Consider the following 12,034-nt stretch of genomic DNA (forward strand, 5'->3'; position numbering starts at 1 on the left):
TGCTTGTGCTGTCGGCACTCGAAGGCGTGACCCCTCCGAGTCTCCAGCTTCTCATCCTGCTCGTGTCCTTCCTGTCTGCATCTTGCCGTCAGGTGTCAGCTGTGCTCTTTGGGCTGCCTGAAACCCATAAAGCAATTTCTTAAAATAGTCCTTTTATTTTCCTTGCCAATGGCCGCTTGATTTCAGCAGGCCCTCTTGCTGTGGTGGCTTTGCAGATGTGTGCTGGTTGTGAGCGTGTGAGCGCCATGTAAAAGCCACAGCCACACGCTGATGCTGTATGAAGCTGGATGTGTTCAGAAGCTGCAGTTATTTTAGAGTAAAGCCCTGCCCTGAGTTTCTGACCCAAGCTGATGTGATATTTGCTGTGGCAGGAACTGGCTATTTTGTTTCTGCTTTGCTTCATTTGCTTAGTACCATAGTGCTAAATTAAAAGCAACTTGCTGCTTTTCATGTTTAGTTTTATGGGTCTCTCCTCTGTTCGGAGACTGGAAGACATCCCCTGTGGTTGTGTGCTGAGAGATGGCTTTCACCAGCATTTCAGTCCCCTACGTATCACAGCAAAACAACTTGAACTGCAGTAATACCCCTTTTTTCTGAAGATTACAGCTGTCCCGGCTCTGACGGGGGGGATTTCAGAATCAAAGCAAGTCTTGGCCTGCGGGTTCCCTTCTGCTTACTGGATGTATCTCCAGAACAGCTTTTTTTAAAAAAAAAAAAAAAAAAAAATCCCAAATCCGTGACTTTTCTTTGCTGATCCCTTTAATGGAGATGGGATAAAACAGCCAGCTACTTGACAAGCGTCTTAAATCAGATTGTCATGGGATCTCAGGGTAAAATGTCTCGAGCTGCTGCTAACAAAAATCAAGTGTTTCAGGCAATTCTCACACCCTTTTATCTAGGAGACTCAGACCTCCTGGACATTGGCATCTACTGAGTTGTGGTCTCATGGACCCTCTAATTTATTTCCTTGATAAGTCTCTCGTGCCAGAGATGCTCAGATGCTGCCAATGCTGTTTGCCTCCTTGCTTCTGGATTGCTCTGCAGTGGACCGTAGCAGAAGGGAGTTTCTGGACATGAAGCAATGATGCATAGGTTAAGCAGTTGGTAGTGACCTAATGGGAAGCCTCCATTAAAGGCAGAACAATAATTTGGCTGCTAATTATGTTTTTTTCTTCTCCTAGGTATTGCTTTAGGTCAGACAGCCACCGCCCAGGTCCCTATTGCATCAACCCCAGAGCCTCCCAGTGCAACCACCACCCAGGTCCCCATTGCGTCAACCCCAGCGCCTCCCAGTGCAACCACCACTGTGGCCTCTGCAACGCTCTCGCTCTCGGCTGGAGTGGCATCAACCACTGCAAACCTTGTCTCATCCACAGCAGCGCCGTCTGCCGATCCAAGCACAGAAAAGCCTGCTCAGACTCTGCCTGCCACCACAGAAGTGACCGTCCTCACCCCTGGCAGCACAGCCACCTCTCAGGCATCTACAGGACTGATGGCTGCATCCACCAGCACCCCGGTGTCCGCTCCAGGCATGGCCACGTCTCCGGGGGTCCTGTCAACAGCTCCATTCCTCACCACCGCCAAGCCCTCCAACTGCAGCAGAGTCAACGTGACAGCCTGTGCCCAGTGCTCCCCAGGGACATTTCCCAGCGAAGGTAAGAGCCCATGCTCACCCTGGCTCTCGTGTTAGGCGGAAAAATGAATCTTCAAGGGAGGTGAAAGGCACACACGTTCTCATGTTGGAGGCTTGGACAGGCATCAGGAGTGGGAGTTAATTCATTGCACCTTTCCAAAGTTAAAAATTCAGCCTTTGCTGGCCATGTGCTGTTCATTGGTCTTCCCAAAGCTTCCCCAGTAGGATGAAGAAGCAGCAGGGTTGTGGCTGCAAAGTGTAACACAAGTGCAACCTGACTTATTGGCAGGAGGATGTTGTTTTGAGGTACAGTGCCAAATATAAGGATAGCTTCCAACTATCTGTCTTGAATGTTTGAAAGAGAATCTCTGCTAAGAAATAGCCTTTTCACTTGGGCTGAAGAACCAGCCGGTCAACCTCTGTTGTGGTCAGGAGTGTGTGATATTACCTTTTTCAGAAGTTAGTTATGTTGTAATGTGGTTGTATTTTTTTTTTTTTTTAAACACCACCACCTCACTCTGGAAAAAAATCCTAAATAAAAACATCTCTAAAATACAAGCCATGTACTTTTTCCTTATCTCCCCCAGTGCACAGCACTTCTAGAGAGGCCTAAGCAGCTCTGATTTAGGGTAAATCTGCAGAGGACAGGAGGTAATTCCCACCACCCTTGTGTGCAGGACGTTCATCTATGGGATCTTCTCTTGCCCGAGCTTGGTTGCCGCAGCACCAAGGACTGGTTCCTGCCAGCAGTAGGATGGCAGGTCTGATGTGTGCAGCTACAGTAAATCCCACACCACTACTCTGTGTAGCTCAGATTTGTTTTGTGGAGCAGAGAGGGCTAGAGCCTGTGTCTGGTGGGAATGCTGTGGTACCTGTGCTCAAAGAAAAGCTGTTGCTGTTTAAGGCAGATTCTCTGCTCTGGGGTTTTACTCTTCAGTTCTGCTACCCACAAGACTAAATTTATCAGAAAACCAAAGGAGTATGGGTTTTGTTTGTTTGTGTGTTGGTGGAGAAACAAGGAAAACCCTCCTGGCCGCTCAAATTAAGAGGAAAAAGCAGTCATCTTAATTACCAGAAATCCATGTTCATAGACTTGAGACCTTAGATCATCTTACGGCTGTTCTTCAGCTTGCTAACAACACACAGCAGCATCATTAGCATTAATATGACAGTTTTCCACCCCCTAGGACTGTCTTGCTGGAGGGGTTGCATCCCAGCACTTCTCCATTCATTGCAGTGACCTGTCCTGACAAGCAAAGCAGTTTAAGTCAAGTCTTCCAGTCCTGATCCTGACCTTTTTGTTCCCATTTAGGCACCTTGAGCTGCTCCTGCTGTGCAGGGGCCTCGTGCACGGACCCCAGTGCCTGCGTCTCCTGCCCGCTGGGCCACTACCAGCCTGAAAGTGGGCAACCATCGTGTCTGCCTTGTCCACCGGGGCATTACGCTAAGTAAGTGACTGAGCCCCTGGGCACGGGGTGGTGGATGTTTTCCCTCAAAACACTTCCCAGCAGGCAAAATCTCCTCCTTTGGGCTACAGGAAAAAGTGCTGCCAGGGTGGTTTCTGAGTGGGAAGCACAGGGTTTTGCATCCCCCAGAGAAAGAGGAGGGCAGGGCTTGCTGCCCCAGCACCCACCCGCGGTGCAAAGCACTCGGAGGCAGCAGCAAGAGGCCGTGTGCTCCCCAGCTTCTCTGCAGCAAACTGGGTCAGGGAGCTCGTTCACTGCAAAGCCAGAATAGCTACGTGCCTGTTAAACTAGCCTACAAACACTCCAAATGCTGGAGAAAGCCGCAGGGAGCCTTTGGGCTGTGCTTCAAACAAGCTCCCCGTGGGGCAGGGAGGTGTGAAGGGGTGCACCTCTTCAGCGCTGCTGAACTCTTCCCACCAGGAAACCCCGGGTGGGGGAACTTGCGCCAAGGGCTTCTCACAGCCGGCTCCAGCTCTCTGCAGGCTGCCCTTTCTTTTTCCACAGTCTTTTGTATGTATTAGGAGAGAATATGTGTTTTTTGTGACGGAGGGACGCTTGGGAGTGAAGTGTGAGTTCATCTCCTCGGCTTTCCTCTGGGATACCTCTGGCCAACTGGCTTCATCTCTGTCCTTTGCCCAATTACTTTCTCAATCTCTATTTTGTCGCCTCCAAAGGATCTCATCACATGTAAGTCGCTGGCATCTAAAGCAACATCCTTAGCTGGCACAGTGTGGAAAAGCTAACAAGCCATCCCAGTGAGAAGCCCAGCCTTCCAATTTCACCAGGCTGCCTTGTCCCGGGGACGCTGTGCAAGTGTCCTCCGGCTGCAGGGACATGTGCACGTGCTGCTCTCTCCATTTCCCATCGGGTTTTCCCTTGGTGTATGCAACGTCTTCTGCAAGCAGCCGGTGGGTTTTGTCCCTCGGTGGCTGCAAGGACAGAAGGGGCGGCACGGGCTTCCTGGGACCACGTCCCCTCCAGAGCAGCTCTATTTGGGACAGCCCTGGGAAGTGGGGAGAGGGAACAAAACCTGGCTGCAGGGAAGGGTGACCTGACCGAGCAGTTTGTTTGCAGCAGCCCCTGAGTTTGAAGCCCCCAGCTTGCTCCTCCATGCTCCCACCTTGCTGTTTGCTGTGAGGACCTGCCTGCCTTTATTTCCCCCTGCAAGTGCTTTAAAAAAAAACAGTCAAGATCAGTCTCCAGGGCACAACACAAATGCTCCTGTTGGAATGTTGGAGAGGGCAACGCCGAGCTAGGGACCAGAAAGGGAGGGTCAGCAAACAGCGGCTGGGTTTATGCTTGCTGGGGCGGGGGGGACCTGAAGAAGGGGGGATGCGGGGAAGCGGAGGGGGATGCAGGGAAGCGGAGGGGAAGGGGGCCTGCGGGCGCAGAGTGTGCGTGGCCATCTCCATAGCAGCTGCCCGCGCCTCAGGGCTCCATGGGATCATTTAACATTTTTGTGGTATTTGGAGAATCTAGGCTCCCCTGAGCTTTGAGCGGCTCTGGCTGGCGCACGCCCTGTATTGGTTTGTTTTAAGCGAAGCATTTGCTATGTTTCCAATTGAGTTTATTTTTTTTCCACAAATCTCACTTAGCCCTGGGGTTTCCGAAGGAATTAAAGAGCGTGTCCTTGTTTTCCTCCAAAGCATCCCCGAGTATGTTAACAAATTGTTATACCCACATGCTTGTTGTTGGGGATTTGGCTCTGTTGGCGATGAATGCAATAGCTTTCCTCTTTCTCTGCCTTTCCCTCTTTTCCTCCCCCTCCTCCCGGAGGTCTAACATATTACATCCCCTTTCCCACAGTCCCTGTTATTTAAGGTCAGGACTCTCACACATCAGTGCCTGTGGTTTAGCTCCTTTTTTTGACTCCTAAGTGACCTGACTTTCAACAATGGAGCAGCTCCTTTTAAAAATTACTGATGGATGCTGAACATCAAGCACCTTTCCAATTCAATTCAATTTCCAAGTGTGGATTTAAGAGCCTGACTTTAAACCAAAGTTTTTAAGCCTGGCTACAACATAGTTTTCAAGACCTAGAATTCAGACTCAGAAACCCATCCCTTTCCATATAGCCCACAGGCACAGGGCATCTCTAATGTTAGTGATACAGAAAACTTTATTTTTTTCAGTGGACCTTAACATTCAGGTGAGTTCAAATTGCTGTTTTTCTGCCTGAACTCCTTCATTATAATAACCCTATTTCTGGGATTGTTAGTGAAACAAAGACTTGTGCTCTGCTCTCTCCTCTTAAAGTGGATAGAGGCTCTGGTGACCTAAACCAGCACTCCCCTCTGCTCCCTTCTCTCCTAGCTTCCCGAGGAGCACGGCGTGCCTTCCCTGCCTGCCTGGCCATTACGCTAATGAGTCTGGGGCTGCAGCCTGCAGAGCGTGTGAGAAAGGTAGGCTTTGATTTGTATTCAACCCAAATGCATTTTCACCAGGCTATGCGATGCTTTTTCCCATGGCCAGATGCAATTACCAGGTAACTTAAAAGCACTGGAGAGTAAACAGGTTATTTTGTTCAGGCTAAAAATAGAATAGCAGATCTCTTCCCATTTTGTTATTGACATTTTTATTAAAATGAAAAGAACAGATCTGGTAGTCACGCTTCTGTTTACAACAAGCTAATACTATCACTGCCATGAAAGCCTTTTCCAGAAAGTAAGGAAATAAGGTTTATGAAATTTCAGTTGTAGCACAAGGGGGAGGAGGGTGTCAGGAAAATAAAGTATTCCCCCATTTTTAATGGCAAAAATGAGTCTAAACCATCTTTGTTTTCAGTTAGGCAATCTTCTGTGGTCTGAATATTAAGTGCAATACTCTCCTTATTTCCCAGACATTAAAAACTGGGTTTTCAGCGAGCTACTTTGCACCAGGCTAATGCAACATGAGCCTGGTACAATGTGTTCGCAGACAGCGTAACAACATGTTCAAAACAGACTAGCATTTACTTATGCAAAAACCTAATTAACACATGCAATGCAGCAGCTATTCTGTACACAAATTAAGTCCTTCTCATACATGCACAACTGTTCTTTTGAAAGTCCGCCCACCAAACTATTTGGCTGGTACCTAAATCTTGGCTATCACTTGCTAAGTTTGGAAGGAAAGAAGCCTAACTGGTGACAGCGCTGCGGTATGTCGCTCCCTTTACTCAGCAAATTTGAACACTCTGTTAGACCACAAAGCAGTCCATGGGGGTGGCCCCTGAATCACGCAATAATAAATTTTAAAAGTTCCTTTTTTCTTGCAGGGAGAGGGAGGTGGTTTTGTTTTCATCCTGCTCGGCCGCAGCATATGCTGCTTGTTGCAAGTCTGGGCCAGTTTGCAGGGCGTAAGGCAGATCTTAGCCACTTCCACCTCCTCTCTGAACACAGGCACCCTTATTCTGTCCCATGTGGACCCATGGCAGTGACCAGTGTTGTGCATCATCAGGCACCTTCCCCAAACCATCTGAACTCCCAAGTGTTGTTCTCCTGCCTTTAGAGGTTCCCGCTGGCCTGGCAGGGACTCACAAGCTGGGTCTTGCCTGGCCCCCTGCCCACGCCATAGGCATTTCAGGGCATTTCACCCCTTGTTGTGCTTTGGGGAAGGGTCTGTAGGTGTCCTCCTGCCCTTCATGGTCCTGGTGGTGCAGGGAGGGAGAGCAATCAGCAGATTGTTGCACTGAGCAAAGCCGTCCTGGTTGGTGGGTCTTGTGTCCTTCCCTTTGCTGGAAAGGAGAGGCATCCCGGACTTTCTGGGGTGGGGGAACCGCTGGAGGGGCTGGGGTGACCAGAGGGGTTTCCCCTGGTCAGAGACCTGCTCCAGCTGAATAACCCAGCAGTTGGCACTGGGATCACCGATTTCGGCTTCATTCCAGTTGAGCCTGTCATGCTGGGAAGGCTGACAGGCCTCTGTCTCCCTGGCGGGGTTTTGGATGCGAGAGTGACACCAGGGAAAAGTGCCCAAGCCCCCCACGCTTCCCTCAGCATGGCAGAGGTCGTTAGGAAACTTTTATTGCTCTTTCAGGGCTTTTGACAAACAGAAGAGCAAACATCTTGAATTAGCCCATGAAATGCCACCTGAAGCGCATGGTGGGGAGCTGATTGGGTTGCTTGTAAAATGGAGATGAGCAAATACACAAGGATGTGGGGCAGTGATGGTGGAAGAAAGATCCTGAAGCCTTACTCTTCTCTTTTTCAGGCTATTTCAGCTCCAAGCAGAATGCAACTTTTTGTCTGCCTTGCCTGCCTGGATCATTTTGCAAGTAAGAAGTCTTTTTGTGATGCTGGCCAGCAGGCAGGCAGGGAGGGGTGGGTTTTTTTTAGCCACTGAGCTAAAAGACCCAAAGTAGTGGCCAAAGGCAAGTCACCTGCCACTTCAGCTGTGGGGACAGTACCCCTGCACCAGTTCCAGCCAAGTTTGCTAAGGAATAGTGACTTCTGGGATAGCGAATTCCTACAAGTTTCATGCAAGTAAGCAACCAAAGAGAGGACAGAAATGACATCATGTACCCAGCCCTAATTAGATGTGGGAGAAACCACACTGGCGAGAGGCACAGTAAATGGCCACAAAATGGCAAAAGCTTAGCTCCTGGTAGACCCTGGAGGCTTCAGTCTGTGCGTACATAAGAGAGCTGGCTTTGGAGGGCTGGGCTGGTCTTGGTAGTGCTTGTCCTGCAGCGTTGTCTGTCTCCTCTCCCGTCCCCAGCACCAGCAGCTGCACGGCGTGTCTGCCTTGCCGTGCTGGGCAAGAGGCTCTTCAGGAGGCGTCGGCGGAGTGCACGCCTTGCCTGCCAGGTAACTGCTGCAGCGCAGGGTGGGGGGCTGTGGTGGCCCAGCTGGGAGCGCACAGCTTCAGCATCAGAAGGAATGATTTCTTCCCGAGGCTCATCTCCCTGCCGCAGCAGATCCTGGGGACAGGGGCTTGCCTGAGGCTGGGAAGCAGCAGTGGCAGAGGGGACAGTCAGTGAGGGGAGCTGAGGAAATGGCTCTGCTCCTTGCATCGCTGTCTTAAATAACATCAAACCGCAGCGGGTGAGTCGGCGGGAGGGCAGAGCGCTCCAGCCGCCCCTGCAGCCATGGACGGCGAGCCTCCTCTCCCCGGGCAGCACCAGCGATTTCTTGTAGTCGTGTTTTAAACATGCAGAAAAGCATTTACCGCTTTGCAGCCCAGGATTTCTGTGACCCATCGTTCCCATAAGCTGTGCTGTGCTTTCAGCTTTGCTCAGCAAGTTTCAAACACCTGGAAAAGGTGTTTGAATCCAGAATTAGAGAGGAGGAAATACTGCTGACCTCCAGCTCCAACCCTCCTTCTGCTTTAAAGCCAGAGCCCGCTACTAAACCCACCTCGCACCGTACTCACACTTACTCTGTTTGCTAAGATCTAACCCCAGATATCCTTTAGTCCTTCTGTCCCTGTTTGTTCTCTTTCCTGCCCCTTTGCCACCAAGCAAGGACCAAAGTCCAGGCTCAGCTTTTGTTATGCACATGAAGTATTTAATGGTCTTTCTCCTCGTGGCTTTGAAAGCCAAATCATCCATATGCAATTGCAGAGGCCCCGGGTCTAGTCCCAGATGTTAATTTTGTGCTTATTTGATATTTTAGGTATGTTCAAAGGTCCCAGCGACAACAAATGCAAGCTCTGCAGGACAGGAGAATACCAATTACAGCGGGGCAAGGAGAGCTGTGACCTGTGCCCAGAAAATCACTACTGCCCTGTGAGTCTCCATCAGCTGGTTTGACAGCCTGGATTAGCAACTATATCTGTCCTCTGACAAGCTAAACACACTTCAATTAACACCATTTTTATCTGAGCCAATTTCCTTTTCTTAAACATAGACAGAGCCCTGTTGGAGGGAGATGGTTAAAATTATGACACTATGAGGCTGGCTTTGTGCCGTCCTTGGAGCTGCCTGGTCTCACTGGGCCATCAGTGGAAGGTCAGAGGGTGGTGAATCCATCAGTGAGGGGGTTTGATGTATGGATGTGCTGTGCAATGACACCTTCTGCTCTTCACCCTGCTCTGAGTAACACCACAGGGGCAGACAGGCTGAATTTAATGATGGCAGGTTCATTTCTTGGTTATTTTCCTTCTGTTTTTTCAATGCTGAAGTGTCACCTGCCTTCACACTAGTTACCTTCTGCGGTCTTCCCCATTCGCTGGTGCTGAGTTACTTCTTCTCTTGGGCAGAGCCCAGACGTGAACCCGGTCAAGTGCCCTCCTGACGCCTTCTGCCCTGCGGGCAGCGCTGAGCCGGCGTACTGCATGGAGGTCTTTCTTTACAAGGCGGGGGACTCCTGCCAGCTGACCCCCCTGATGGTCATTCTCCTGGCCATCTTCTCAGCAGGTAAGTGTTGGTCTTCTCTGTCCTCCGGTAAAACCAGACACCACTCTGCAGCTGGGCACCTTTGTGTTATGCCAGCAGTGTGCTCTGGATGGTGTATGTTACCTTGCTGGAAACCTGGATTTCTAATAAAGGTCTTTCTGGCAGCTTTCAATGCAAATGATAATCCTTTCACCATTTGTAAGTAGGGATATTGCTGTATTTGCTCTGAAGGAAGGATAGCATAATGCTGAATGTTTGCTGTTTGTCCTTGGGAAGCAGGTGTGTGTATGGACCCCAAACCAGGAATTTCTTGGCTGCCCAAAAGTAGGAAAAAGGACAATTTCCTTTTGGTATGAGACTTCAAGTCTCCAAAAAGCATTCCTCCCCTGTAACTCTTGCTGCAGCACTGAGCTGGACGGGGTGCCGTCAGCTTGTGCAGTGTTGGTTGTATCGATGCTGTTGCGCACCTTGCAACCAACAGAATGAAAGGCAACCAGCACCTACTGAGAATGTGAGCATCCCTCATCTCAGATGCCACCTGCTGTAATTAGCTCATTAGGGCAAGCCAGTGGCTGGATGAGCTTTTCCACCTGGGAGCTACACCAGTAATACTCATTCCATAAGCATGGAAAGGAATACGGAATTATAGCCTCATATCCATGGGTTTCTGTGTTTTAAGCGCAACAGTTCTGTGCCTCCTGCAGATGTATTCTCCAGTCCAGCTCCCTGTTGTTAAAAGGTGTGTGTGTGTGGGGGGGGTAAAATACATGTGTTTATTCCCTGCAGTGAACAAGAAAGAGCAAAAGCTTGTTCTCCAAGAGCAAAGCAGGGCTAGTTCTCATCAAACTCTTTTCTTGGCACCTGAGGAGAGGACTCAGTAGATGCATAGGAGGAGGAAAAGGACAGCAGGGTCTGGAGGAGCTATAGCTCTAGCAGTCCTGGTTGACTGCTCTTCTCCAGAGGGATGAGGAGTCCTGGTGGGTTGTTCTCAGAAGCCAGGGCTTGCAGCTGGCCCATATCCTCTTGTGGCAGGCCGTAGTCCAAAAATCTGCCAAAATGGATGCCATCTGAAGTGAGTATTAATTAGAAAGAGTAGATTAAAATGAAGTGTATAAAAAGCCTGTCCACATAGGGACAACGGCCCATTAACCAGCATTTCTGATGAACAAGTCTGAGGGTCACAGGACAGCATTCCTCAATGCAGTCATGCCTGTCAAAGAGCTTGCTCACAAGAGGGGTAAAAGGAACAGCCCACACAGGAACCTGCAAGTATTTCATGGCTGGTCTAACAGATCAGTTGTTTACCATGAGACTGTCTGCTCATGCAACCTAAATTTGGATGTATTTGTCTGGCCATATTGCATCACAGCGACAGATTTGCGCTCTTCTGATCTTCCCTGATTATGCTTCTGCCAGAAACAAACAGAATGTCACAGTACTTGGTATTTGCCAATTATTTCCATGTCTACGCCCAACCTAAAAGTAATTTTTCCTGACAGTCCTGATCTCAGTCTAGACTCAAAGTTAATCTAGGTCAGTTACTTCTTGTGCTTCAGTGTAAGCGCTGCACACAGCAAACTCATTTCTCAACAAGATCCTTCGGTGGGATAAGCAATGGATAAGATGCCAAGTGGAAAATAGTAGTTCCACAGAGCAAAAGGGAGTAGGAAAGCAACTCACTGAATTATTTCATGAAAACCTGCCGTTATTCTCCACAGGTTCGAGAGCATAGCTGAAATGTCAAAGTTGAGTATTTATTATTATGGCTAGCCAAACCTTTTTTTGTGCAGAGTATATAGGAGAAAAAACTTAATTTACCAGAAGAGAATACTTGAGTTGGGAAGCCCTAGAGCAAATGACACCTGACACTTTACCTTCCTGTCTGAAAATAACTACCCTTCCTTGCCTTCCAGGTGCAATCCTTGCTGTCTTTCTAATAATTCTGAGAAGGCGGCAAGACTATAGCAAGCAATCGTTAAAGTCTCTACTGCTACCCCGAGGCTCAGGACGACACACAACTTACGGGGGGACTGAGCACGTAGAACCAGTCTACGCTGGCTGGTAGTGTAGGTCATGCTAGCAGCAATCACCCGCTTCTTTTGTTCCATTGGGCAATACAGATGTGTGTGTGTGTATGGGGAAAATGTGTAACCATGAGCAACTTATTTCTGTATAGCTACACTAAGTGCAGAGAAATAAAACTCCGTTTTTGAGTTGTGGCTACTTGTGCTAACCAACCCAGCTACCTGCTGTACAGAAATGGATTGATGGGAAGTCTCCCCCTTCAATTCCTGGCTTAATTCACAAGTAGGTACTTCTCTCCTTTCCTCGGGGAAAAAAACAGCAAACAATTATGTCTCTCCTGCCATTTCAACAATCAGCTGAACAAACTCAGTGAGGATTGACTGCTCCAGTTATTAAGGTTCCTGTGATACAATGATCATTCCCACCTGAGCAGGAACTAACACAAATATGCTTCCTTTTAAGAATATGCACTTATTTTCTTTTTGCTATTCTGAAAACTTCACCATTACTTTAAGCAAGGCTAGGTCAAGGAGAGGGAGCCCGAAGCTTTCCCCTTCCTCTCAGCTGTGGGGAAAACACGTGCAGCTAAAATAATGG

This window comes from Pelecanus crispus, chromosome 4, assembly GCF_030463565.1.
Source record: "Pelecanus crispus isolate bPelCri1 chromosome 4, bPelCri1.pri, whole genome shotgun sequence".
NCBI classification, from domain to species: domain Eukaryota; kingdom Metazoa; phylum Chordata; class Aves; order Pelecaniformes; family Pelecanidae; genus Pelecanus; species Pelecanus crispus.